Here is a 25,597-nt window from a genome sequence, read left to right as displayed (position 1 = left end):
CCATCACTCTACGTTCCCTGAAAATTTCAGGAAAATCTATTGAGTAGTTTCGTATATATAACATATTTATAAAAGTGGGCGGACACAAAAACTTATGCAAATCGCTCCAGCCGTTTTCAACTGATTCAATTACCAACAAACGACAATTGAGTTTTATATATAAAGATTTTAGGTGTATTCCAAAAAGGAACCTGACATTCAAAGACAATTTGAAGATGTACCAGGAGGGGCTAATCAATGTGAATGTTCCAATTTTAGAATATTTTGTAGAAATGTATAATTTATATAATTGTTCTACAAACATCCAAGTAGGGACAAGGGAGGATTCTGTTATATCAATGTATTCACATTAAGACATTGATATGTGACCTAGTTTGTGTCGCCGAGTCCGAACGGCGTGTCCTATGTTGCCACTTGTAGAGACGTTTTTCATGGCTTAAATACTCAGGAAATATCGCCAACATGATGTGACCAGACCTGGGAATCAAATCCGGACATTCAGCGTGCAAGGCGGTTGTCCATAGCAAATTCCTAGAGGTTGTGGTGTAGTGTATCACATGGTCGGCCCCGTCCGACTATAGCCTTTGCTTACTTGTTTTTTTTAATGTTAACGATACTTGCAAACTTTCATGTTTAAAGTGCCTTTTTAACGAGACGTTGCATATTACGCAGTAGCAGATGTCCTTGTCCTTTGCTTGGTGTTTCGTTGAAGGCTAAGCCATCCATCTTATCACAGTAATTCAAAATTTAATTCTACTGGCCAAAACCACATTTTCGTCATCATCAATTTTATAATATAGCTTACTCTGATTTCATTAAACTGTCAGAGAAACTTTCTGTCAGATTTAAACGTTGCCCTTCATTCTTTTACTATGCATAAAAATCCTGTAGCATTTTCTTTCTTTTTTCCAAATAACAGTAAAAATCTTTTGAATCAATGTTTTTCTTATTTTCAAATGGCATCACTATCACACCATCATCATTATTGTCATGATCATGGTCATCGTGCTCATCATCATAACACCTCACTACTGTCAGTAACATGCCGCTGTTCTATGGGTACTTTGTTGTCTTCTTATTAAATCTTTCCTCTTTAACATTGATTTCATTTTCTGATGTATCTGTCGACTTATTTTTAGAATTGACAGCTATTTAATGTACAAGTATCCAGCTGATGTGGGAATTCTATAGCATTCGCTAACACTTGGTTGGGCAGATTTAATTTTTGCAGGCATGTTCATCAAGTGGTTTTGTCTTATTTTTTGTAAAATAATATTTTGTCCTGAAGGAACATTTAATAACATTTAAAATTTAATTCTTTCTTTACAGGTACGGTTTTCAAGATCCAAGGAAGGTTAAAAAAACTGGTGGTATGTAGCTTAATTTTTTTCTAGAATGAACCTGGTACATTTTTTTCGATTTATGACAGGGTTACCAAACGTGTTCAACCACAATTCGTTTGTGGAAAAGTTCCGATGAATTTAGGACAATCAGTCATTTCACTTAAGACGTTATAGCCACTTGTAAAATTAAAAAAAAAATCGAATTTTTTATACCTTTCACCATAGTATGGAGGGTTTGTCTTTTCCGTTTGTAACGCATTGGAATATTAATTTGCGACCCTATAAAGTATATAGAAAATGTTGCCAATTCTTTCATATTCCATTTCCAAAAAAAATAAATGTTTTCTTCTCGCGCTACATAAACGATTGTTGGTACATAGGTAAAGAAACAATTCCCCAGTACAAGTCCGCTCGCGAGCAAATTTTTGGTTGTTGCAGACAAAAGTTTTCGCGGTTTTACTTCTGCTATTAAGAAAAAATATTATAAAAACGCAAATTATTTTGATCGTCTTCATCGGCTGCATGACTTCCTCTGGGCACTGCTATTGATATCATTAACTGATATGCATCATTTATTACTGATATAATTTGCATCAAAGGAGAGGCTTTCAAGTTTCTTGTCCCTAATTTGGATATTTTTCTCGCAATGCTCAATGCTCAATTTCAAATTGATGGCAATTTTCCTAGACCAAATCTCGTACTTCGTACAAAAATTGTCAGTATTAAAATATAACTGCGACCTCTAGTGAGATTATGGATACACTACACACAATTAAAGCTGTGGGGTCCCTGTAAATACTTGGCTGTAACTATGTTATCGGACCACGTACATCAGCATAATTGGCATCAGTGGAAAGATCACGAGTACTTCGTCTAAATACAGTATCGGTCAAAACTAAAGCACCCCCTCAGTAAATTTTTTTGAAATGATAATTTTTTTATGAAATCTAAATTATAAATTTATTTTTTATTTTTCTTATTATTTATTTATATCTTTATAATTGAAAAATACAAAAATAAGGAGATCAGAATTTAATAAACAAAACTTAAACCTCAAAAAACATTATAGGTCGCAAATATAAGCGGACAAAACTAAAGCACCCCCCATTTGAGGTACAGCAAAAACTATTGAAATCAATATTTCGTTGCTTATCCTCTATTCTGGATGACACAATCACATCTTTTAGTCATAAAGGTTACTAAATTATTAAATATTGCAGGCGAAATAATCGGTTTTCGGAAAATTTAGCTTAAATCCTCAAAATACTGAAAATTGGAAGGTACCGTTATATGGGGGCTACACCCAAACGTGGACCCAGGTCCACGATTTTTGGTGGATATGTTTTGTGACCACTAAGAACCCTAAGTACCAAATTAAAGCAAATTTAGTAAGAAGATGTGGCTTAAATATCCGAAATACCGAAGATCGGAAGGTACCGCTATAAGGGGGCTATACCAAAACATTAGCCGATATTGTTCATATTCATCCAAAAATGATGCTACAGCATTCTCTGGTCAAATACTAAATCCCTTAGGTTTAAAAATTAGCAAAAGAACGAAATGCAAAAGAACGGTAGACGGCGGCTTATTCAGTCGACGACCAGCAAAAAACCTTCCGCCTTCACGTTTTACAGCGTCTTTGCAATATTTAGGATTTAACGGTTGCCCATTTGGTCCAAGCCTTTTACCATCTGAATACTTTAAATTAAACATAGATTCATCGGAAAACAGTTCAAATGGGTCTTGGCGAATGCCAATCTGGCTCCTTAATTTTTAGTCGATATGAAAGGTTTATTTTGCTGGTTATCGACTGAATAAGCCGGCGTCTATCGTTTTTCTGCAATTCGTTCTTTTGCTAATTTTTAAACGTTAGCGTATTGTTTTTGACTAGTAGATGCTGTAGCATCATTTTTGGATGAATATGAACAATATCGGCTAATGTTTTGGTATAGCCCCCTTATAGCGGTACCTTCCGATCTTCGGTATTTCGAATTTTTAACCACATTTTCCTACTAAATTAGCTGTAATTTGGTAGTTAGGGTTCTTAGTGGTCACAAAAAATATTCCCCAAAAATCGTGGACCTGGGTCCACGTTTGGGTATAGCCTCCATATAACGGTACCTTCCGATTTTCAGTATTTTGAGTATTTAAGCTAAATTTTCCGAAAATCAATTATTTCGCCTGCAGTAATTAATAATTTAGTATCTTCTATACCATAAAGATGTGATTGTGTCATTCAGAATAGAGGATACGCAACGAAATATTGATTTCAATAGTTTTTGTTGTACCTCAAATTGGGGGGTGCTTTAGTTTTGCCCGCTTATATTTGCGACCTAAAATATTTTTTGAATTTTAACTTTTGTTTATTGAATTCTGAATTCCTTATTTTTGCATTTTCCAATTATAAAGATATAAATAAATAAAAAGAAAAATAAAATATAAATTTATAATTTAGTTTTCATAAAAAAATTATCATTTCAAAAAAATTTACTGAGGGGGTGCTTTAGTTTTGGCCGATACTGTATAACTTACGAGGGTGGAACATATCTTCCAGGAATAAAGATATAGTCATTATACTAACAACTTTACCAATTTTATACAATAGTTTTGGTCCATTTCATTGCTAAATATAATCTGATCATCATGTTAAATTGCAAGCTTCTTCTTTGCCGTAGACACAAACCTTACTTTGCGACCTACAGAGTCGCTACAAAATCGGATAAAAAATTTTGTTTTTGGTCCATTTCACCCCCTAAATATTTCACGAGCACCACCAAAAACTAATCGTTTCTATTCTGGTGGAAACCCGACCTCCATACAATTTCGTAACGATTGGTCCATAATTGCGGCCTGGAGTTTAAACAAAATTTTTAATAGACGGGGGACACACATTTCAAGTCACTTTATCTCGTCGAGATATGAATTTTGGTATACCATATGGAGGGTCTACTAGGTGCCCGGACATAACTCCCACGGACATAACTCCCAAAGTGATTTTGGGCGTTATGTTCGCTTTGCTTTGCGGACATAACTCTCAAAATTCGTTGGGAGTTATGTCCGTGAAACAAAGTGGACATAACTCCCAAAAAAATTGCGGACATAACTCCCAACGATTTTGTCTTAATTTCAAAATTATTTCTTTGCTTAATTTTGAAATTAATGATTATAAAAATTGTTATAAATTATAGAGTAGAATGTTAGCGGAATTATACATTTGAAAAGGTCTAAGTGCCAACCGATGCCGAAGTATCCACAAAATCCTCCTGATTTCATAAAATTATTTGAAATCGAAATTATGTCAGTAGCAGTTCAGAGAATTTTTACCATACTACTTTATTCGACGAAGACATTTTATGTACATCATAATTATTTAAATTTTTCAATATAGACATGTTAATACAATTTTTTCCTTAATTTGTAATCAAAAATTTATTTTTTTTAATGGAGCGATTTTCAAATATTTGCATATTTTTACAAAATGTTTGTATTTTCTTTAATTCTGAAAATATTTGTTAAGAAAATCGAGCGATTGTTTTCAAAAATATTTTCGACTGCGGCGCTATTCGGTTTTCAGAAAGTATTTGCTAATTTAAAAAAAACTTTTTTTTTTTGAATTGTGAAAATATTTTTGTAAAAAATCGCGCGATTTTTTTCAAAAATATTTTTGCCTGCGGCGCTTTTCATTTTCCTTAAAGTTTTTGAATATTTTTACAAAAACTTTTTATCATCTTAAATTTTCCACAAAGTATTTAAATATATTTACAAAACTTTTTATGTTCATAAATTGTGAAAATATTTTTGTACAAAATCGCGCGATTTTTCAAAAATATTTTCGCCTGCCGCGCTTTTTGTTTTTCTGAATGTATTTGAACAGTTTTAAAAAACCTTTTATCTTCTTAAATTGTGAAAATATTTTTGTACAAAATCGCGCGATTTTTTCACAAATATTTTCGCCTGCTGCGCTTTTCGCAGGCAGAATTTTTCATTTTAAATAGGCTTCAAGGCAAATATTGAATATAGTTCGATTTCTATTGGCTACTACTTATTTGTACTTAATTTTCTTAAAAAATTTAAATCAATAATAAATTATATTGTGAAATGAAAAAAAAAAATAAATGAAAATTATTAAAATTTTAAAAAACGGACATAACTCCCATTGGGACTTATGTCCGCGAGGGGGGGTTGGACATAACTCCCAAAAAAATTGGGAGTTATGTCCGCAATCCAAGGCGGACATAACTCCCAAAATCGTTTCGGGAGTTATGTCACGGCACAGGTCTACGCTGAATATTTCACGGTGTTACATAAATTCTCCGCATTGTGATGTAGGGTATAAAAAATATGGACATCTATAATTTGACATTTGAGGTTCTCAGTGGTTCTCACGAAACTTCTCCACCAAAAATCGTCAACATAGGTCCATGTTTTCGTATAGCCCCATACAACAGTACCTCCCGATTTTCGGTATTTTGAGGGTTTTAGCTACATTGTTTGACGGAACTACCCATAATTTAACATCTTAGATTTCCAGTAGTCAGAAAAAGTTATCACTAAAATGTTCCAATATAGTTAAACTTTTTGTTAAATGTCTCATTTAAGCGTAACTTCCGATATTCGGCATTTTAAGAATTGTAGTTGTATTTCTTGACCGAACTTGCTAAAATTTTATATTTGAAGCTTCTATTGCGCACAACACTTCTCCACCAAGAGTTGTCAATATAGCTCCATGTTTTGGTACAGGCCCCATATAATGGTACCTCCCTACTTTCAGTATTTTGAAGTTTTTGGCAAAATTTTTTTAAACGGAACTACCCGAAATCCAATCAAAAATTGTCAAGATAGGCCCACACTTATATGTAGCTCCCATATAAAGGTTACACCCGATTGAAAATATTTTTTAGATTAGAAAAATTTTTGCACCTGAAATTGTGGGCTGGAAAGGAAACTAATTATTCCATTTTAGTTAGGAATATTTTATGGTGGAGGGTATAACAAGTTTGGTCCGGCCGAACTTAACGTATGTTTACTATTTAGTATCTTATTTTGAAGTGCATATGGTACAGAATATGCCGCAAACTAACCAAAATTGGCTGATATATGAGCATTGTAAGGGAAAAATTCATAGGGATTTGTATGTAGCCCCGACACTTTAAACGGGTGTTTCTCGAAATGGCCACTGTAGCTCGAAAACGGATGTGCCGATCCTCGTATGTTTTTGTTGAATTTTTATACACATAAGAATCCTGTTCTTAAGTGAGAGACATTTTTCACAAAATATTTAACGGATTTATGCATTTTTCGTTAAAATCGAAATTTTGACTTAGGCAGTTCACCATTTTTATAAATAGGTAGTTTTTAATTCCACTTCGCTTAAGGACAATATTATTTGGTTCTTAATAATCCCACAAAAATATATGCTGATCGGGTTATTCGTTTTCGAGCTACAATGGGCAGCGCAAACTGCTTTAGTAAAAACAATGTTTCAAAGGCAGGCGTTTCACGGTGGTCGAAAGCACTGATCTAGCGGCGCAAAATTAATAACTTGCAAACGAATTGAGATACGTCACTGAAATTTGGCACAAACTCAGCTTGTACCTGTGGGTAATAATGGCCCAAATATGAACAATATCGGCTGATGTTTTGGTAAAGCCCCCATATAACGGTACCTTAAGATTTTCGGTATTTTGAGGATTTAAGCCACAATTTCGTAGCTAATTACCTGTAATTTGGTACTTAGGGTTCCTAGTGGTCACAAAATATTTTCACCAAAAATTATGGACATAGGTGTACGTTCTGATATAGCCCCCATGTAACCGTACCTCCCAATTTAAGGTATTTTGAATATCATGACCACATTTTTAAACCAACTTGGCAGTAATTTTGCATTCCGTGTTCTCACTGCGTATAAAATCTTCTTACAAAACATTTTCAACCCAGATTTATGTTTCGATGTACCCCCTTTTATGGTACCCCGATTCGTTGAATCTTTACGTGTTATCCCATATTTAATAACATATTTAGCTATAATATAGTATTATTGTGTCTCCGGGGGTAGAACTCCTCCTTGCAAACATTTCTCAAGATAGGACCATATTTTGATTTAGCTCCCATACAAATGCACAGCTAAATTTTTATGAATTTCATACGAAATCCCTTTTTTTAAATGTGCAGTCATCAAAAGATTTGCAAATATTTGCAGCCCTAATGTAGCTACTACGTATCCAGAGAGTCCAATTTCATTCCCCAAAAAATAATCGAACCTAAGTTCGGCCAAGTTTACAAGATGCACTCTACGGAACAAGCGCGTAAAACCCATAAAAACAGTAAAAAATTGAATTTTTTGAAAATTTATTGCTATATAACTAAGTACCTCTAGGCCCCAAACTAATTTTTATAATTTAAATCACACCCTCTGTTATTAATTAAAAATAAATCTTGTCCAGTTTCATTACGAATTTATTTAACATTTAAACAAATATGAAGTTAATTTTTTGCAAAAATTTTTTAAAATCTGATGCAACAAAAACTCCTGTATTTGATAGTGAATAACTGAGTGAATATTTACAACAACAAAAATGAAAAAACAAAATCTTTGTCTGCACAGTATCTGTAATCGATACAATGGAAAATATTTTGCAATTTTATAGTTCGAGTTTTTGACTTTCGCGCCGCTAGATCACTGGTTTCGACCAGTGTGCGTTTGTCAGAAAACTATGCTTTATTTTTCAACAAAAAACCGAAAATAGCTCCAGGTGTGACCTTTCGGATGATATAAATCTTCTGTTAAAGTAAAGTAGATTTCTTGTAAAAATTTGTGAAAAATGAATTTTTTGGTGCTCAATAAATTTTTCTTTCGAAAATTTGCACGTAAAGTGATAGAAAATAAATTAAGTGAGAAAAATGAAAATTTTTCTGTTGTGACGTTATATTTGAAATAATCACACCTATAGCATAACCTTTTTTAAACCCTCAGCTTTTAGGAAAATCGTGTCAGACAAATCGACTCTCTGGCTGGGGCGTGCGCTAACTCACGAACGGATCAACCGATTGGGTCCAAAAAATTCAGCAGATTGTTTCTGAACATATCTTATTTTAATATTCCAGCAATGTTTTTGTAATTAACAATGGTACTTAATATATCAAAACAGAAGTTAAAGACTTTAATACGTCAGTAGGGTTGTGACTTCTTATAAGCCAAATACCTAAAAAATTAAAAGATAAAATAATTTTTTTCGAAATTGAAGTTTTAGCTAAAAAATAACATTTTTTAAATACTTTTTTGTGGATTTTTCTAAGTCCTCAAAATTGAAGTTGAATTTTACTAACTATGCCTTCCTAGACCGCTCTGAATATTTTTTGTTAAATCTTCGAAATAGTGTCAAGTTTACAAAAAATGTGGTTCCAGCTGCATATATTTGCATTTCCGCGTGTGATATAAAAAATACTGACGATGCATCTGGTCGTTGTAGTTGTATTTTGTAGTTCTGTGTTCTAACTAGTTTGTGTTGTTTGTTTTGGTTTTTCGCTTTCAAGATTTAGATATGTTTGTTTTGGTAATTACTTATGAGTGTATTTTTAACACACTTGTATAATTTTGATATATGATTCTCTATACAAAAATGAAAAAAGTAGAAATGTTTAGTTATCCCGGACCGAACTATTTTAGACCCACCGCCAATGAAAACTTTAAGGAACCTGAAATCCGACGGTACCGTTATATGTAGGCTATACCAGAGCCTGGACCTATGTCCACACTTTTTGGTGGGAAAGTTTCTTGGTCAATGAGAACTCCAAATACCAAATTGCAGCCAATTCGGGTCGAAAATGTAGATAAAAGCTTCAAAATACTTGATATCGCGAGATACCGTTATATAGGGGCTATACCAAAACCTGGACCTATGCCCACAATTTTTCATTCATAATGTTTCTGGCTACTGGGAACTCCAAATACTAAATTACAGCTAAGTCGGGCCGAAAATGTAGATAAAAACTTCAACATACCTGAAATCGGGAGGTACCTTTATATGGGGGCTATAACAAAACCTGACCTGGCGAAAATGGACCATATCGGTCCACTCCTTCAGTTAACTCCCCCACAAAAGTTCGAAAACATTTTGCGAACGATAACTTTTAAAGGTAGTAACCGATTTGGTCAATACTTTACACACTGTAAAATTTCTACCAGACATAAATGAGGTTCCAATATGGACTCATAAATGAAGTTCCAATATGGATTCTAAAATGGTATGCACGATATCTCTTTAACGGGTAAACCAATTTGGTTCAAACTTTGGATCTCCTAATATTTTGTAAAATTTTAGTTTAACTACTAAAATGGCCCATATCGGTCCCCTCCTCCCACATTTTTGTCGGCTGAAAAGATCCTAAATACATTCGATCTGTCTCTGTCGGCAAAGCCGACTGATACTTTTTTTACTTGTTTAGACTTATTTTAAGCATTTACTGAAAAAAATCAGAGCGATTCGACGATTAGAAATATTTTTGTCGCACTTTCCCATACAAGTGGGACTGGGAAAATGGCCTAAAAGCTATAAAAACCCTGCACGCATTATGTTCTTACATACATATGCGTATTGGCTGGTGCGCACGACAACATACGAACTGGATAGTGCGTTGGTCCAAACCTTGGATATAGTAACTTCTCAGTTAATCTTAGATAAAGTGCAAAGATGGTCATCCGCAATCGCAATGAAATTCGTCGATTTTGTGTGGACCATATTATCACGAGTTATTGAAATTTGGGTATTGAAACGTTGGTAGTGAAAATGAGCTATATTGGATGAGGTTTTGATATAGCCCCCATATAATGGTACAGCCCGAAACTTTTCCTACAAAACTTTCCCCAGTACTCGTCCACGTTTTGATATAGCCCCCCATAGAAGGGTACCTCCCGATTTTCGGTATTTTAAAACTTTTAGCCTTATTATCACACCGAAATGGTGCACGTTTTGATATAGCCCCTCATAGAAGGGTACCTCCCGATTAACGGTAGTTTGAAGGTTCTAGGATCATTATCAAAACGAAATGACATAAAATTTTGTATTTAGTCTCCTTTGGGTCTACGAAACTTTCCTCCAGAATCTTGTCAGTAAAGGTCCACGTGTTCAGATAGCCCCCATAGAACGCTACCACCCGATTTTCGGTATTTTCAACGTTTTAGCTGCATTATTTTACAGAAATGGTTGCAATTTGTGGCCACAAAACTTTTCGCCCAGGAATTTGTCAGTATGGGTCCATGTTTCGATATAGCCACCATATGACGGTACCTCCCGATATTTAATATCAGGTATATTTCAGCTTTTTGCGTCATTATCACACCGAAATAGCTGAAAGATTTTAGCTAGTTTTCTATGGGGCCATAAAACTTTTCCCCAGAAATTTGTTAGTACAAATCCATGTTTTGGCATAGTCCCACGGCAAAGACATAAATACAGTTGTATGTCTTTGTTTTCGGTATTGTGAAGGTTGCTAATAATAATCGATGGTCTCAATCGGTTCACTCCTTCGGGTACCTCACACACAAATTTTCGGAAATCTTTAGTTCATAACCTGCTCTCCCCCATTACGATGGTAACGGCTTTTTCAGGGGCAAGTCCATACTTCCTGAGAAAATGGCTCGAAAGGTGTAAAAACCCCTATGCCACCTATGTGGTAGCTGAAGCCAATTAGCCGATTCGGTCAAAAATTTGGCCTTCGTAATATTTTGTCCAAACTTAGTTTAAGTTTGAAGATGGGCAATACAGCCTACACCTTCCGATACTTCCCCACAAACGTTCGACAATTTTCGCTAAAATGCTGCGCATGATAACTTACGAAGGCAGTCACCGATTTGATCCATACTTTGCACATATTTCTTTCTTTCTAATACCATGAGACATAGTTCAAGTTTGAATATGGACTATATAGTTCCGCTCCTTCGAGTACCTCCCACAACAAATTTCGGAAAGGTGAAATTTAACAGCTGGTCTCGAAACGCTTTGATTCTTTTTGCAACCACTTGTATTCGCTGCCCCCATTTGAGGGGAAAGTCCACACTTCCTGAGAAAATGGCCCGAAAGTTGGCCACGTGTAGTGGCTGGAGCGCATGGTCCAAACATAGTTTAAGTTCGCCACAAAAGTTCGAAAGTTTTCGTTAAAATGCTGCACACAGAAAAATATATGTTAGAAATATGCTTGGATACAAACAAATATTTGTTTGGGACTGCTTGCAAACAAATATATGTTTGCTGAAATATATGTTTGGGACATATGTTAGATAGGCCTTTTTTTCTGTGTGTGCGCATGATATCTCTCGAAGGCAGTAACGGTGCGCATTTTACCCAACGTAATATTTCTGCGAATCTTAGATAGAGTTTAAATATGAACTATATCGGTCCATTCCTTAAGGTACTCCCCCACAAAAGTTCAACAGTTTTGTTAAAGTGCAGTTTAGGGTCTGTTCGAAGAACCTTTGGAAATGTATACCAATGTTACTCCTTGTTGTCTTGTTTACAGCGATATTATGTTTTTCGTGGGCAAGTCCATGTTTCCTACCACAGTCCTGCAAAACCAAACTGAAATGAGAGGAGGACTCACTATCCATCGAAAAAATGACTCCAAAATGGACTATGCCGATGTATTCTTTCAGGTACCTTCTCCACAATACTTTTTAGCTTTAATTCAAATTTATTTTGTCGGCAAGTTCATACGTCAAAAAAGTGTAAAAAAAATCTAAAAACCGCCTCATACACTATTATTGAGAAATGGTTTTCGGTTGCGTAGTCGGTATTAATTTCGATATTGTCAATATATTAAAAATTTTATTCACACATGCTGAGGGTATATCTTTGTCGGCAAACACGACTGATATTTTTACTTGTTAGGCTTATTGTATGAAATATTTTATCTGTCAAATTTAAATGACGACGTTTAGTTTTTTTTTTCAAGTTTAAATATCGAATATTATTGTTTTTAATAATTAAAATGTGTAAATTCACAAAAGTTTTTATCAGGGAAAATAAAATAAGTTTTAATGCATATACGACATGTTATCGTGTTTTTATTGCATTAAAGTTGTAATTTATGGAATTTATCAGAATAATTAATAAATTATTTATTTTGTTTACATATGTTGCATATCAAAATATGTTTCTATTGTTTTTTTTTTTTGTTAAACAAGAATTAATAAATAAATGCGATGGATATTTACATTTTGCATGCAAGTTTTTTTTTTATAATCGTACAGAAACTTTTTTGTAACAATACAAGAATAAAAACAAATTTAATTTGATGAACAGTTATAATTTTCAAAGAAATTAGTAACGGCAAAAGTGAAGGTACGAATGAAGATGATAACTAAATGCATATGAGCATTCATGGAGACATTTTTATAAGTTCATATGTACATACATATGTAAAACAATATTGAATTCTTATGCCAATTATAATCCTCTTTCCACCAATTGTATATAATAATAACTGTGTATAACAATTATTATTGTTTTTTTCTTTTATTGCCATAATAACGTTAGACCAGACAGAAAACGAAATTTATTGCTTGACATAAATTCAAATATACAAAAATGTCATAAACAAATTAGTTAATATGAATTGCTGTAAGAAGCGCAAAAAGCGAAAACGAGGAAAAAAGTTTTTCAAATTGTTGGCAAATAAAAATACATACATAAATATTTTCTGTTGTCTCATCCATGGCAGGTAGTCAAAATCAACTATTCTTAGTTAGTCAGTTCGTTGTACAAAACTGTCATGTCAATAAACGTGACAGAATGGTGGCAAACAAATGTTTTTCACATGAAATTTAATACGAATTGGTTGAATATTTTGAATATTCAAGAAAATGAATTACTTAACAAACATTTAAATCTACAATCATTATTTTAAAGGATTACTTCTTTAAAGTAATTATTTAATGGTTGAAATACTTTTTTGACAAAGACATCTTTATTCCCTCCGCCAATGTAGGCTAAAATTGTATATACATATGTACCTTACACTTAGATACGACCAAAAATGTGCCTCATCGAAATAATGGATTTAGACCAGCCCTCGGCATACCAATACGTATAACCCCCATATAACGGTACCACCCGATTTTATTTCGTTTATTTCACATGTAATTTGAGGCGATGGGGCCCATCAATAAAAATTACAATATATGCATGTACACATTAAGCTTAACCTCAAACAAGAAGAACTACTCCTGACTACTGATTTAAGGTATTTTGAGGATTTCAGCTAAATTTTTTGACCGAACTAGCTGGAATTTGACATTCAAGGTTCCCAATGGCCAAGAAATTTCTCCACTAAAAAGATAGGTCCACGTTTTGCTATAGCCCCCATATAACGGTACTTACTGATTTAAGGTATTTTGAGGATTTTAACTACATTTACGCCCAAATTGGCTCCAATTTGGCATTTGGAGTTTCAAGAGGTCAAAAAACTTTTGCAACAAAAATGATGGGTCCACGTTTTGGTATAGCCCCCATATAAAGGTACATCCCGATTTAAGGGTTTTTTGGGGAGTTTTACCTAAATTTATTGGATTGAACAAGCTGTAATTTGACATTTGAGGTTCTCAGTGATCCCAAAACTTCTACACCAAAAATCGTCAATAAAGGTCCATGTTTTGGAATAGCCCCCATATAACGCTACCTCCCGATTTTCGATATTTTGTGGATTTTAGCTTAATTTTCACAAAACTTTTTCACAAAAAAAAATCAATATAGGTTCATGTTTTGGTATACCTACGATATAACGGTACCTCCCGATTTTCAGCATTTTATCTAAATTTGTTGACGGAACTATCTGTAATTTTCTCATCACAAATTCTCAACATATTTTCATTTTTTGATATAGCCCCTATATAACGGTACCTCCTGATTTTGGCGCCATAACGGCCTAAACCACATGCCCCAGAAAAACCAAATAACCTAGTGTTATACAATGCAATATGGAGTTTTTTAGTATTTATTTCAAAAGGTTCTGCTTAAATCTTTATAAATAGTGTGATTTTTTGGTCTAAGTGAGTCGGTCACTTTTTTGATTTCCTTTATATTTTGCTGTGGTGATGCTGCTCATCAGCAAAACATTGCAGTATATTTTCAGATTTATTTTTACCAACGGCTCCAGAGATATCGCGCTTTTAAAAAGTCGAATTCTGTAAAAGTTATTTTTAAAAAATACTCATATTTTTTGTATGTTTTGTCAGCAATTTAATTAAAAATAGAAAAAATTTTGCACTGTGGGCTTGATGCAATTTCCGCGATTTAATATTTAAAATTAAATTTTAACAATGATTGACTCCTTCGATTTTCTTGATTTTTTTTTTATTAAACTACGATCATTTACAAAAATTTTAAGTCCTATTTGGTAGTGGGATTCGAATCATCACTAGTTTTTCTTAATTTTTTAATTTTGTTACTTTCCCAAAAAATACAAAAAAATCGATATGACATTTTTTACTTGATCAGGATAGAATTCTATGACTATCTAGGCATTTCCGTCACTCTAAAGCTTGCAACCGAGTGACTTTTTTCCATAGGCAGGTCAAGTTTGAAATTGGGTTTTATAGGTCCGCGCTTTGGTATAGCCCCCATATAACGGTACCTCCCAATTTCAAGTATTTTGAGGCTTTTAGCTACATTTTCTGATCGAATTAGCTGAACTTTGACATTTGATGTTCCCAATGGCCAAAAAACTTCTCCACTAAAAATTGCCGAGATAGGACCACGTTTAGGTATAGCCCCCATATAATGGTATATTCCGATATAAGGTATTTTGAAGCTTTTAGCAACATTTTCTGACCAAATTAGCTGATGTTCCAAATGACCAAAAAGCTTCACTAAAAATTACCAAGATATGTCCACATTTTGGTATAGCCCCATATAACGGTACCTACCGATTTAAGGTATTTTGAGGATTTTAGCTACTATTTTAAGCGAACTAGCTGTAATTTGACAGTTGAAGTTCTCAGCGGTCCCGAAACTTCTCCACCAAAAGTCGTCTACATAGGTCCTTTTTTGGTATAGCCCCCGTATAACGATGCTCTCCTATTTTCGCAATTCGGAGGATTTTAGCCACAATTTTTGACCGAACAAGCTGTAATTTGGTGTTTGTCCATATTTTGGAATATACCCCATATAAAGGTACCAACAGATTGCAGAATTTTTTAGATACATTTTGTGACCTAATTTAGGCATTTGTGGTGTTCGTCGAACAATTTTGGAACATAACAGAAACTAATTATTCCATTTTAGTTTTGAATATTTTAAGGCGGAAAGTCGGCTTGGCCGGACTTATTGTTCTTTACTTGTTACTTTTAGTCCTGCCACTTTATATAATAAATGTTAATTTTTAAAAATAAACAACAACAATAACAAAAATCCAATTCAAATGGCAATTTTAGAAATTATTTTTAATTTCTTCTTCTCTTCCTTACTTTACCTTGGTCAGATTAGAGATTCTTGCTATACCTGTATATGTATGTATGTGTGTAACTTAGCTTGTGTATGCTTTCCACTTTAGTATTAATAAAATATTTACCCAGAGGCCACAATGTTAATAAAAAAGAGCTTCATCTTTGGTATTGCTACATTTGGATATGATAGTCCTCCTCTTCTTCTTATCGTTTCGGCTGGCAAAAATTGCTCAGCTACGTTTGGCCTCTTCATATTTCATGCATAGTTAGTCGGTGTCCTTGTTGTTATCGTCGCCGACGTCCTCAAGCTTCTTTGGTCTTACCTGGTTTTTTTAATGGTAGCCATTTATGGAATAAAGCCTACTCTTCTATTTTGGCCCACCAACTAAAGTGTAGTTTCGTGTCCTTGGAAGCCCTGGCCATTGCCACAATCCTTTTGGCTGAAAAGACAAACAGACAAGAAAAAAATAAGAAGAAACCGACACTACTATACATCCTTCTGCTCTAGACCAATGAATGATGATGACGATATGAACGGTTTGAATATATGACGAAGGCAATGATGTCGTTCATGATGATGATGAGGGTGTATGAATGTTTATATTTTGGCTGCTTGTTGAAATTCTATTTAAAACACACACACACAAACTGAGGCCCCTACTGCTACTGTGTTATCCTTGTAATGAAGGTCTTATCATTTTAAATGAGTATTAAAGTAACACAACTAACGACATTGGCTAGGTTTTGCCGGTTGTCTGTGAAAGAGATAACAAGAGAGCGGGAGTGAACGAAAGAGAGGCATTTTAGTTTCAGCCATAGAATATGCAAAAGTAAAATAAATGAAAACCGCGATTTCTTGTTTTTACTTGCTGCATGCCACCTCCTCTAAACCTTAACTGTTGGTAACTAAATGTCGATTTAATGTTAATGGCAGCCTGTTGTTGGCCACCCATTTGTTAGTGAGGAACGAGAACAAGATTACGGGCAAAATGGTCTTGCCTCTTTGAATACCTGGCCTAACATCGTTTAAAGGTCAACATCATCAACTCAACCTCAACAACATTGATAGTCGTTTAAATGACTGGATGGCTTGACACTTTTGATAGGGAAATGAATTGATACCATCACTACTGCTACCTTCATCAGCGCCGTTGTCGTCAGTTGAACAGTGTTCAATGACACGGTGACCAAGACACTTAACATTGAAATGCCATACTGGGTTTTGTGAATTTTATTTTTTTCCCAGTTAAGTCCACTTAAGTGATGTCAATGATATGTACATATGTGAGAATGAGTGTATGTGGCAATGTCGGAAATGATAAACACATCGATTGGAAAGAACTGTTGCGAGATGGAAAGAATATGTCAGCAGAAAAATATTCTTATATTTTTATATAGTAGCATGATGTTTGTTTGGAATATCACTCTGTAACATGATAAAAAATATTCATAACTCTAATTTTTTCTAGAAGTCACACACTTTTTATGGGTTAGAGGCCCCGATGTCATTTTTGTAAAAAAGTGATAAATTTTCTGACGGTCATATCTTGCTAACCATTTGGAATTATGATGTACACTAGGGTTATGATCAGGGTTTCGGAGTCGAGGTATTTTTGGCTCGACTCCGACTCCAGACGAGTTTTTTTCACGACTCCGGCTCCGACTCCGACTCCGACTCCGGGTCGACTCCGAGGGTGAATTCCTATACCACTAAAAATTAATAAAATGTGCACAGTTTGTAAACTTTTTCCTATATTTTGGCCTATATAGGCTAATGTGTTAGTTTTTTCCTTACATATTCATTAGAAAGGGCATTCGTTCGTATACATTCGAACATATGAATGTTGTTTCTCCCGAATCTTACATTGGAAAATAGCAAAGTTAGAAAGTTTTTGCCGGTTTTTCTTTTTTTTGCACAAGTATATTCTGGCTTTCAAAATATGTGAGAATGAAGGGGCAACACAAAATATAAGGACTACATGCAATAAAAATTATGAGCAATTCATGACCAAGTTTCAAACTGGATGTAAGCCAACATTTTAGTGTGCTTAGCCTTAAAAGGAGACCCCCAGTTGTAAAGCTCAATAAAAGCCAGTTTTGGCAGATTTTTTTCTTCATCTGAAAAAGAAAAATATTACGAAGTTTTGAGGCCGTCTACGATACCCTGTTTTTATTAAAGCATTTTGGCGTGCCAACTCTAGCTCGAAAACTAATAAACCAATTGACATATATTTTTGTGACAGATTTCGAGAAAACACAGTTTATATGCTGCATACCGTCATCTGAAATGCCCAACGACGTAGCCCTCAAAGGATAACGGCTTACGCCTTTGGGCATTTCACAAAGACCTGAGGCCTTGATGTCGAAAGGTATCATTTTGTCAGGCACATATCTTCTAAACCGCTAAGAATTTGGGTTTACTCGTGGAAAAAACATTGTAGTTCTCGTCTTAAAGAATAATAATTATGAACACATAAAATCCATTCAACCTCACCTTCAAGGCCAAAATCGTCAAGGTCAAATTTCCCTTTTAATTTTTTCTCGGAGTTTAATCTACGGATATCAAACCGATCAAAATTGAAGCAAACAACCAACTAGAAAAATTTACCTTAGATCTTAGTAAAGAACTTTCTAGAACATACGAACTCTGTAGAAACGGTTCTTAATGGTCAAAATAGCAAGTCAGGACAACATATTCGACAGAAAGTTTCCTCATTCTATTTAACTGAAAACATGTCATCAAAAAATGATGAAACAATATCTCCAAACAGAGATATAAAGCTATTTTCTCAATGATTGATGGGGGTCAATCAAAAAATTCATTATGTCATAACTCAGAAATTTCAGCTATGGGATCCTTTGGGGTTCTCAATTGGTGCTTTCATTCCGAAAAGGAATTTTTTCCTCTCCCAGATGTTAACTTCCATTTTGCCATAGGGACCACAATGTCTTTAATAGAAGACAAGGATGACTTCCCATAAAAAACAAGATGAAAATACCAATAGACCTTTGTGAGAAGACCAGTAAGACTTCTGACGAAAGGGGTTAAAGGTCTGACCTTAAATCCATTGTCATAGAACTTTACTTTTGTTTGCAAAAATGTAAAGAATTAATTGGATCAACAAAATAGGGATGAATAGACTACACTTCAGAGGATAGTAAATATCCTGTGAATTGTCCTTTAACTTAGCATAATATACCGTTGGCATGTATGTTTTCTTATACCTTTTTTATAAAAAAATAATGATTTAAAAAAAAAATCGCCCGGAGTCGGAGTCGAGTTATTTTTTTCGACTCCGACTCCAGCAAAATTGCTTGACTCCGACTCCGCCTCCGACTCCGACTCCGAAAACCTGGTTATGACTTTTTTTACAACCTCGTATCCCTGTATGATATTTTGATGAGTTTTTACCTAAGAATATATAAAATATTAATTACAAAGTGATTCGATTAAAAAAGCTTCCGCACAAAAAGCTTTTAAAGTTTCTTTTTTAGAACTTTTGACGATTTTTTGAAGTCGCTGTAAGCAGATATTTAACTGAAAACAAGGTATAGGAACATACGACATAACCAAAATTACATAACCGTTTATTTCTCACTAATTTTAGCATTGTATTATTACATATATATCATTTTATCTTATAGATAACTTTATTTCATATATCATCAAAATTAAAAGTGCTTTGTGCGGGATCTTTTTATACCCTTCACTATAATATGGAGGGTATAATTAAATTTGTCATTCCGTTTGTAATACATCGACATATTCATCGGAGACCCTATAAAGTATATATATTCTTGATAAGGGTAAAATTCTAAGTCGATATAACCATGTCCGTCCGTCTGTCCGTCCGTCTGTTGAAATCAAGATACAGCTCGCAATTTCGCAAAGCTTTTCCTGATACTAAGGGGGCCTAAGGCCTCAAGGGTCTTTGCTACGGCCGACAAAAGCGAAATCGGCCTGTACGATTCACTTTTGCTGGCATCCTTGCCTGGCTTCCGTAGCGGGACCAGCCTGTCCATTTTCCAGACTTCGGGAACAATGAGGGTGGTTAGCTATAAGTTGAGAACTTTATTGAATTACTCCATTCCCGGCTCATCCAGCTGCTTTAGCATTACCATGGAGATTCCATAAGGGCCCAACGCTTTGGATGATTTAGCGTTCCTGATTGGATTCGCAACTTCATCCATTGTAAACTGTGGTGGTTATCTGATGCGACGTAATATTCTCCTCTTCGCCCTGTCACTCTCGTTGCCAACATTTCACTTATACCAGCTCCAATGTTGCAACTCTTCAGATGATCTAACCACTTGTTCCGCTTATGTTCGCCGACAAGCCTGTTAACTCCAGTGTCAGCTCCCTGACTCAGGGGTTATTGGGATTGACTCGTCGAAGCTTATCACGGCCATTTACTAATCCCATCGCATCAGCAGGGAAATTTGGTCTCACTACGAATATTCGACCAGCAGTTATGTAGCGAGCGGCTGATGGTGTCTCGGAGCGGGCAGATTTCTGAAACTAGGCCAATTAGCTTTCCCATGATTGATGAAAGTGCAGCGGAACTGATGAAATCGGGAGGTCTGCTGATGCCATTTTTAAAGTGGGTACATACTTCTGAACAGTGGTTCAGAATCATTTTTTCGTCTGTAACTTTTGAACAGAGAAAGATTTTTTTTCTAACAGAAAATAAAAAAACCACCAATCCCAGTGACTCCAAAATCAAGGAGGTGACACCGGAAACTAACAGAAAATATGAAAATTATGGGCAACGGTTAAGTCACTCTCGAATCCTTGAAAGAAGAAAGATAGACCTCAGTCACTTTTGGCGACGTTACGCAGAACACGTTTGGCGGATGTGGATGAGAACTTTCGTAAGATACTGAACTCCCGGTTTATTCAGCTGTTTTAGCATGACCATAGAGGCATCGTCAGTGTCTAACGTTGGCAGGGGCCACGATGACATTAGGTATCTTCCATTGTAATTTACCCACATCGTGTCCCACGTCTGGAAAATGACCAGGGTATTCTAGATACTAATGCCAGGCAAGGATGTCAGCAAAGGTGAGTCGTACAGCCCGATTTTGCTTTTGTCGCCCATAGCAAAGGTTCTTGAGCCCAGCATCAGAAATAGATATACAGTTGTCCATCATCAGCATGGATTCCGTAAGAGGCACAGCACTGCAATAGCGCTGCATGCCATCTCCACAGATAGTAGTCGAGGACTTAACCAGTACAAGCCGTGCGATAGGATAGTGTTTGTAACGCTCGACTTACCAAGAGCCTTTGATACTGTCATGCACTCCTCGGTGTGTGAGGAAATCGATCTGATTTCCCTCAGGTCAAGTTTGAAACCTTGGATAATCAATTATATGTGTGAACGCCAGTCGTACGTGGAATTCAGGAACAGGAAGTCCAAGCCGCGTAGATTGAAATATGGAGTTCCTCAAGGTGGGGTGATATCTCCGGAACGTTTTAACCTCTACCTCTCCGGTATTCCACCCTCTCCAGACGGCATTGAGATTGTTACGTATGCAGATGACTGTATGATCTTGGCGTCAGGTACCTTCCCTCATATCATTTGTGAAAGGTTAAGGTGCTACCTGCTCGATCTTAATACCTATTTTTACGCGAAGAATATGAAAATATCCGCCGCTAAATCACTGCGGTCACTGTGCTCACTATATGGACTGCGTAGAAGGGAACAGAGTTGAATGTCCTGGTCGATGGTAGCAGAATTCCTATCATCAACTACCACAAAACATGGCATCTAAAATTGGAGAAGTAAGTTAGAAGTAGAAAAAACCTTCTTTCCATAGTAGACCTCATTAAAGCCTTCTGTCCATAGAAGACCTCATAAAGGCCTTCTTTACATGGAAGACCTCATATCCATGGACCTCCTCCATGGAAAACCTACTAAAAACGTTTTGTCCACAAAATACCTCATAAAGTTATCCTGTCCATAGAAGTCCTCAGATAGGCCTTGTGTCCATGGAAGACCTAATAAAGACCATTTGTCCACAGAAGACCTCATCAATGTATCTGTAAATAGAAGATCTCATAAAGGTCTTCTGTCCATAGAAAACTTTATCAATGTCTCTATCCACAGAAGAGACCATAGAGATCTTCTTTCTATGGTTGACCTCATATTGGTCTTCTATTCATAAAAGATCTCATAAAAAGTCTATTGTTCATACAGTGTCTCATAAAAGTCTTCTATCCATGAACACCCGCATTTCATCCGCTTCGCCTTAATAAGGATATCTTATAAGTAGACAGCGGAGTCCTATGCAAATGCATATATGGTTAGGATGGTCGTAGAGCAAATCTGAATAGACAGAAACTCGTTTTATCACAAAATAAAAAGAATTAGGCCCAGAATTTTTTGCATATTTTGCATATTTTGACATATTTGCATAAAATGAGCATATGCAAAACCATATACAAAAATATATGCAAGGATTTGTGGTCTAAAAATCCCACCGAAATGGCTGAAATGTGGTATTAAGTTTTCGGTAGTGGTATGAAACTTTACACCTGAAATTTGTCCGCATGGGTCCACGTCTTCGTATAGCCCCCCTAGAACGGTACCTCCCGATTTCCGATATTTTGAAGGTCACACTTAAATGGCTGGCATTTTGTATAAAGTCTTCGTTGGGGGTATAAAACTTTCCACCTGAAATTTGTCAGTCTTCATATAGCCCCCATAGAACGGTTCCTCCCGATTTTCGTTAATTTGAAAGTTGTAGCCTCAATATCCCACCGAAATGGCTGAAATTTGGTATTTAGTCTTCGTTGGGGGTATAAAACTTTACACCTGAAATTTGTCCGCAAGGGTCCACGTCTTTATATAGCCCCCATAGAACGGTACCTCCCGATTTCCGATATTTTGAAGGTTGTGGCCTCAACATCACACTTAAATGGCTGACAGTGGTTGTATAAAATTCCGCTGTATACTTATAAGGATAACTTATATATGTAGTAGTACTTGATACAAAATTGGGCAATACTCCCTGATATGAATCCAAAAGCCTTCATTCGAATTTTATGTGCAGGTATTAGTTGCTGTTGTATCATTGCCAATCTCTAATTACCAGCTGACAACATTTGATGTATAAAAAAATAAACAAGAAAAGCACGCCGTAAAAAAATATATTTTTTTAAATACATAAGAGAATTCCACACCTTTACGTATTCCCTTTTTTATTGGCGCGTCTATAAGTCTGTTCTTCTGTTTCTGTTCTGAAGAAGAAGATTCTGTAATGAATTGCAATTTATATTTTGGTGACACATTTGGTTTGTGCTGTCTGTGCCGTATCATCAGTAAACACGGGGCACAATGTGGTAGAATAAATAAAATGATAAAAACCATGTGATTTAATGGTGGGTAGTTGTTGTAGTGGGTGCTCATAATGAGACAGTCAGGCAGGCAGCCCTTACAATTTGTACAATTTTGTGTGGCAATGATATTGGCCCTGGCATTGACAGTGGATGTGTTGGTGTTTAGTTGGTCTGTGGAAAAAAATTATATGGCATTGCAAAATGTAGATTAAGCACAAAATGTATTTGAGTTGTTGCTGATGTTTTTCTTCTTCTTTTTATTTTTCTGTGCTTTTGACGGCCGTCGGTTGTGGGTTCGTTTGTTGTTGCGAAAAAAGAAACGTCTAAAAACAAGAAATTGTTTACAACATTATGGCATTACAAGTGAGGGCGAATGAGCGAACTTATGAAATATATAATGAACACATACCATGGCATACCATAAAAAACGAGTACATTTCCTTTCCCCTATTCTGGCTTATGGTTTTATGACACCTTCCACTTAGACAAAGTACATGTTATTTTTTTCAAATTGGTCGTAAAACAGCGTTGTTACTGTTCTATTATGCAACGTCAAGTAAATTTTGAAACGGCAATTAGAACTGTACGGACAAATTTCTTATTTAACTGATTTTTAAAGAATTAAAATTGACATAAATTTTGCCAGGTTTCAATGATATGGGTTGGATCTGCTTCATATATTCGATTTAGTTTTTCAATTTAGTTTATAGTTTTGAAAATTTGAAATTTATTTTTGAAACTGACTTCATTTCTATAAGCCTGGAATTTGACATATAAAGATATGTTCCCATCCCCGAAAGGACAAGAGATTCTTCTCTCATGTTAATGAGTGTACGACGATTCATATTGCCTTAATGATATGCAACCTACTTTTTATCGCCATGTCCGGACGACGATATGTAAGCCGAAATTACACTGAAGGGATTTCCCCCCCCGTAAATGTTGATCATTGCTGTTTTCCTCAGGGATGGAACCGCAGACCTTATGACTGCACCACGTTGGCTCCACCGAATTTGACAATTTTACATAGCGGAGGTAATAAGCCCTAATAGGAGTGAGTGGGAGCAGGGTATGCCACTTTCGAAAAGCCTATCCATTTTCACTGATGGGTCGATAATGGAAAAAGGCACGGGCGCCTAAACCAAACTAAACTAAAATGTTCATAGATGAGAAAACTCAACAGAAAAATCGCCGATGCGAATTTTAAATTAGCGATAGGTAATTGATATCAATAATCGATTTTTCGTTTGTTTGATTTTGGTCTAAAACTAAAAATGAGACTATTCGGTCTGGTGGTTATTTCAGTTGTCTTAAAACTCGACTATCTATTTTTTCATAACCGCAGAAAATCAAGTTTTCATTTGAAACTGTAAAGGCGCCAAGTAAGTCCCGGTCCACACTGCAATAACTTCAAGAAATTAGGCGTTCTTAGATCGAGTTCCATACAAAAGTAATTTTATGAAATTACTGTAGTGGGGAACTTGATCTAATAACGCCTAATTTCATTAAATTATTTCATTGGAATCTGTCTAGAGTGGACCGGGACTAAACAATCTATGGGTAAACTCGAAAATCGGTCACAAGATAATCGATTATGCTATTCTCCCTCCAGACAAAAGTCGACTACGATTTTTAGTCTTTTGACTGAAAAGTCCACTAATCGAAAGTCGACTTACCTATCCCTATTTTAAATAAATTGTGATCAAAGTTCACATTTTTAGAGTTTTTAGGTTTTCATGATTTTGCTGGGAAACCGCAAGTCCTCTTGACATGTTGTAGCTTTAAAAATTCTCAACAAGATTGACCATTATGACTTATTCCTAGGTTTTGCCATTTTTGAGATATAGAAGTTGAAATTGGGAAATTGCTAATTACTACATCGCCTTCTCATAAAACTATGCACGGTGCGCCTTAACTAACTTTACATGGAAGGTGCTTACACATCGGAAGGTTTTACAGATTCTGAAACAGCAATGTTCATAGATAAGAAAAATCCAAAAACAAGCACAGTACCTTTAACGGGTATTAAAGACACCGGTGATACCACGGGAAATTCAGTGTCCACATGAGACTAAAAAGTTACCAAGATAAATCCTGGAGTTTGGACCGTCGCTGGTATCTTCAACCCCAACGTCCACTTTCTGAGGGAGTTAACTTCAAATCAAAATAACCTCAGCCTATGAGTATAAAAAAATTGGGAAATATAGGATTTTTCGATTTATAGGCGTTTGTGAAGTAGCCTTAACGAACAGTGGGTCTAATTATTCCATAGACATAGGCAATTAGCACAGCCTACAAGAATCAAATGCACAATCCTTCATGTATTAAAAGAACACCACCTGGCTGGGGTTTTTGGAACTTTGGGGTCATTATCGAGGTAAGTGAGGCCAATAACGAAGATCTGCTGAAAAAATCCGATCTTATCTGAACTTGTGAGTTGGGTCATAAGATATTTTGTGTCTATATCCAGGGAATTCT

General features: G+C 35.4%; 1 protein-coding gene across 11 annotated transcripts in view; it reads left to right on the top strand.

Moving 5' to 3' along the window:
- Nucleotides 1–25,597, top strand: part of LOC141397476 (uncharacterized) — a 655,384-nt gene that overhangs the window by 106,954 nt on the left and 522,833 nt on the right. Inside the window, exon 3 of one of the 11 annotated variants that reach the window (XM_073973772.1) lies at nucleotides 1,330–1,370. The exons of the other annotated variants lie outside the window; for them this stretch is intronic. The gene's annotated coding sequence lies outside the window, so the exon portion shown is untranslated. The remainder of the gene's footprint in view (nucleotides 1–1,329; nucleotides 1,371–25,597) is intronic. 11 annotated transcript variants of the gene reach the window in all.

Source organism: Musca autumnalis, unplaced genomic scaffold (assembly GCF_047663935.1).
Source record: "Musca autumnalis isolate F117 unplaced genomic scaffold, ASM4766393v1 scaffold_3, whole genome shotgun sequence".
Taxonomy (NCBI): domain Eukaryota; kingdom Metazoa; phylum Arthropoda; class Insecta; order Diptera; family Muscidae; genus Musca; species Musca autumnalis.
The sequence above is the reverse complement of the archived record's forward strand: the minus strand, read 5'-3'. Positions and strand labels throughout refer to the sequence as shown.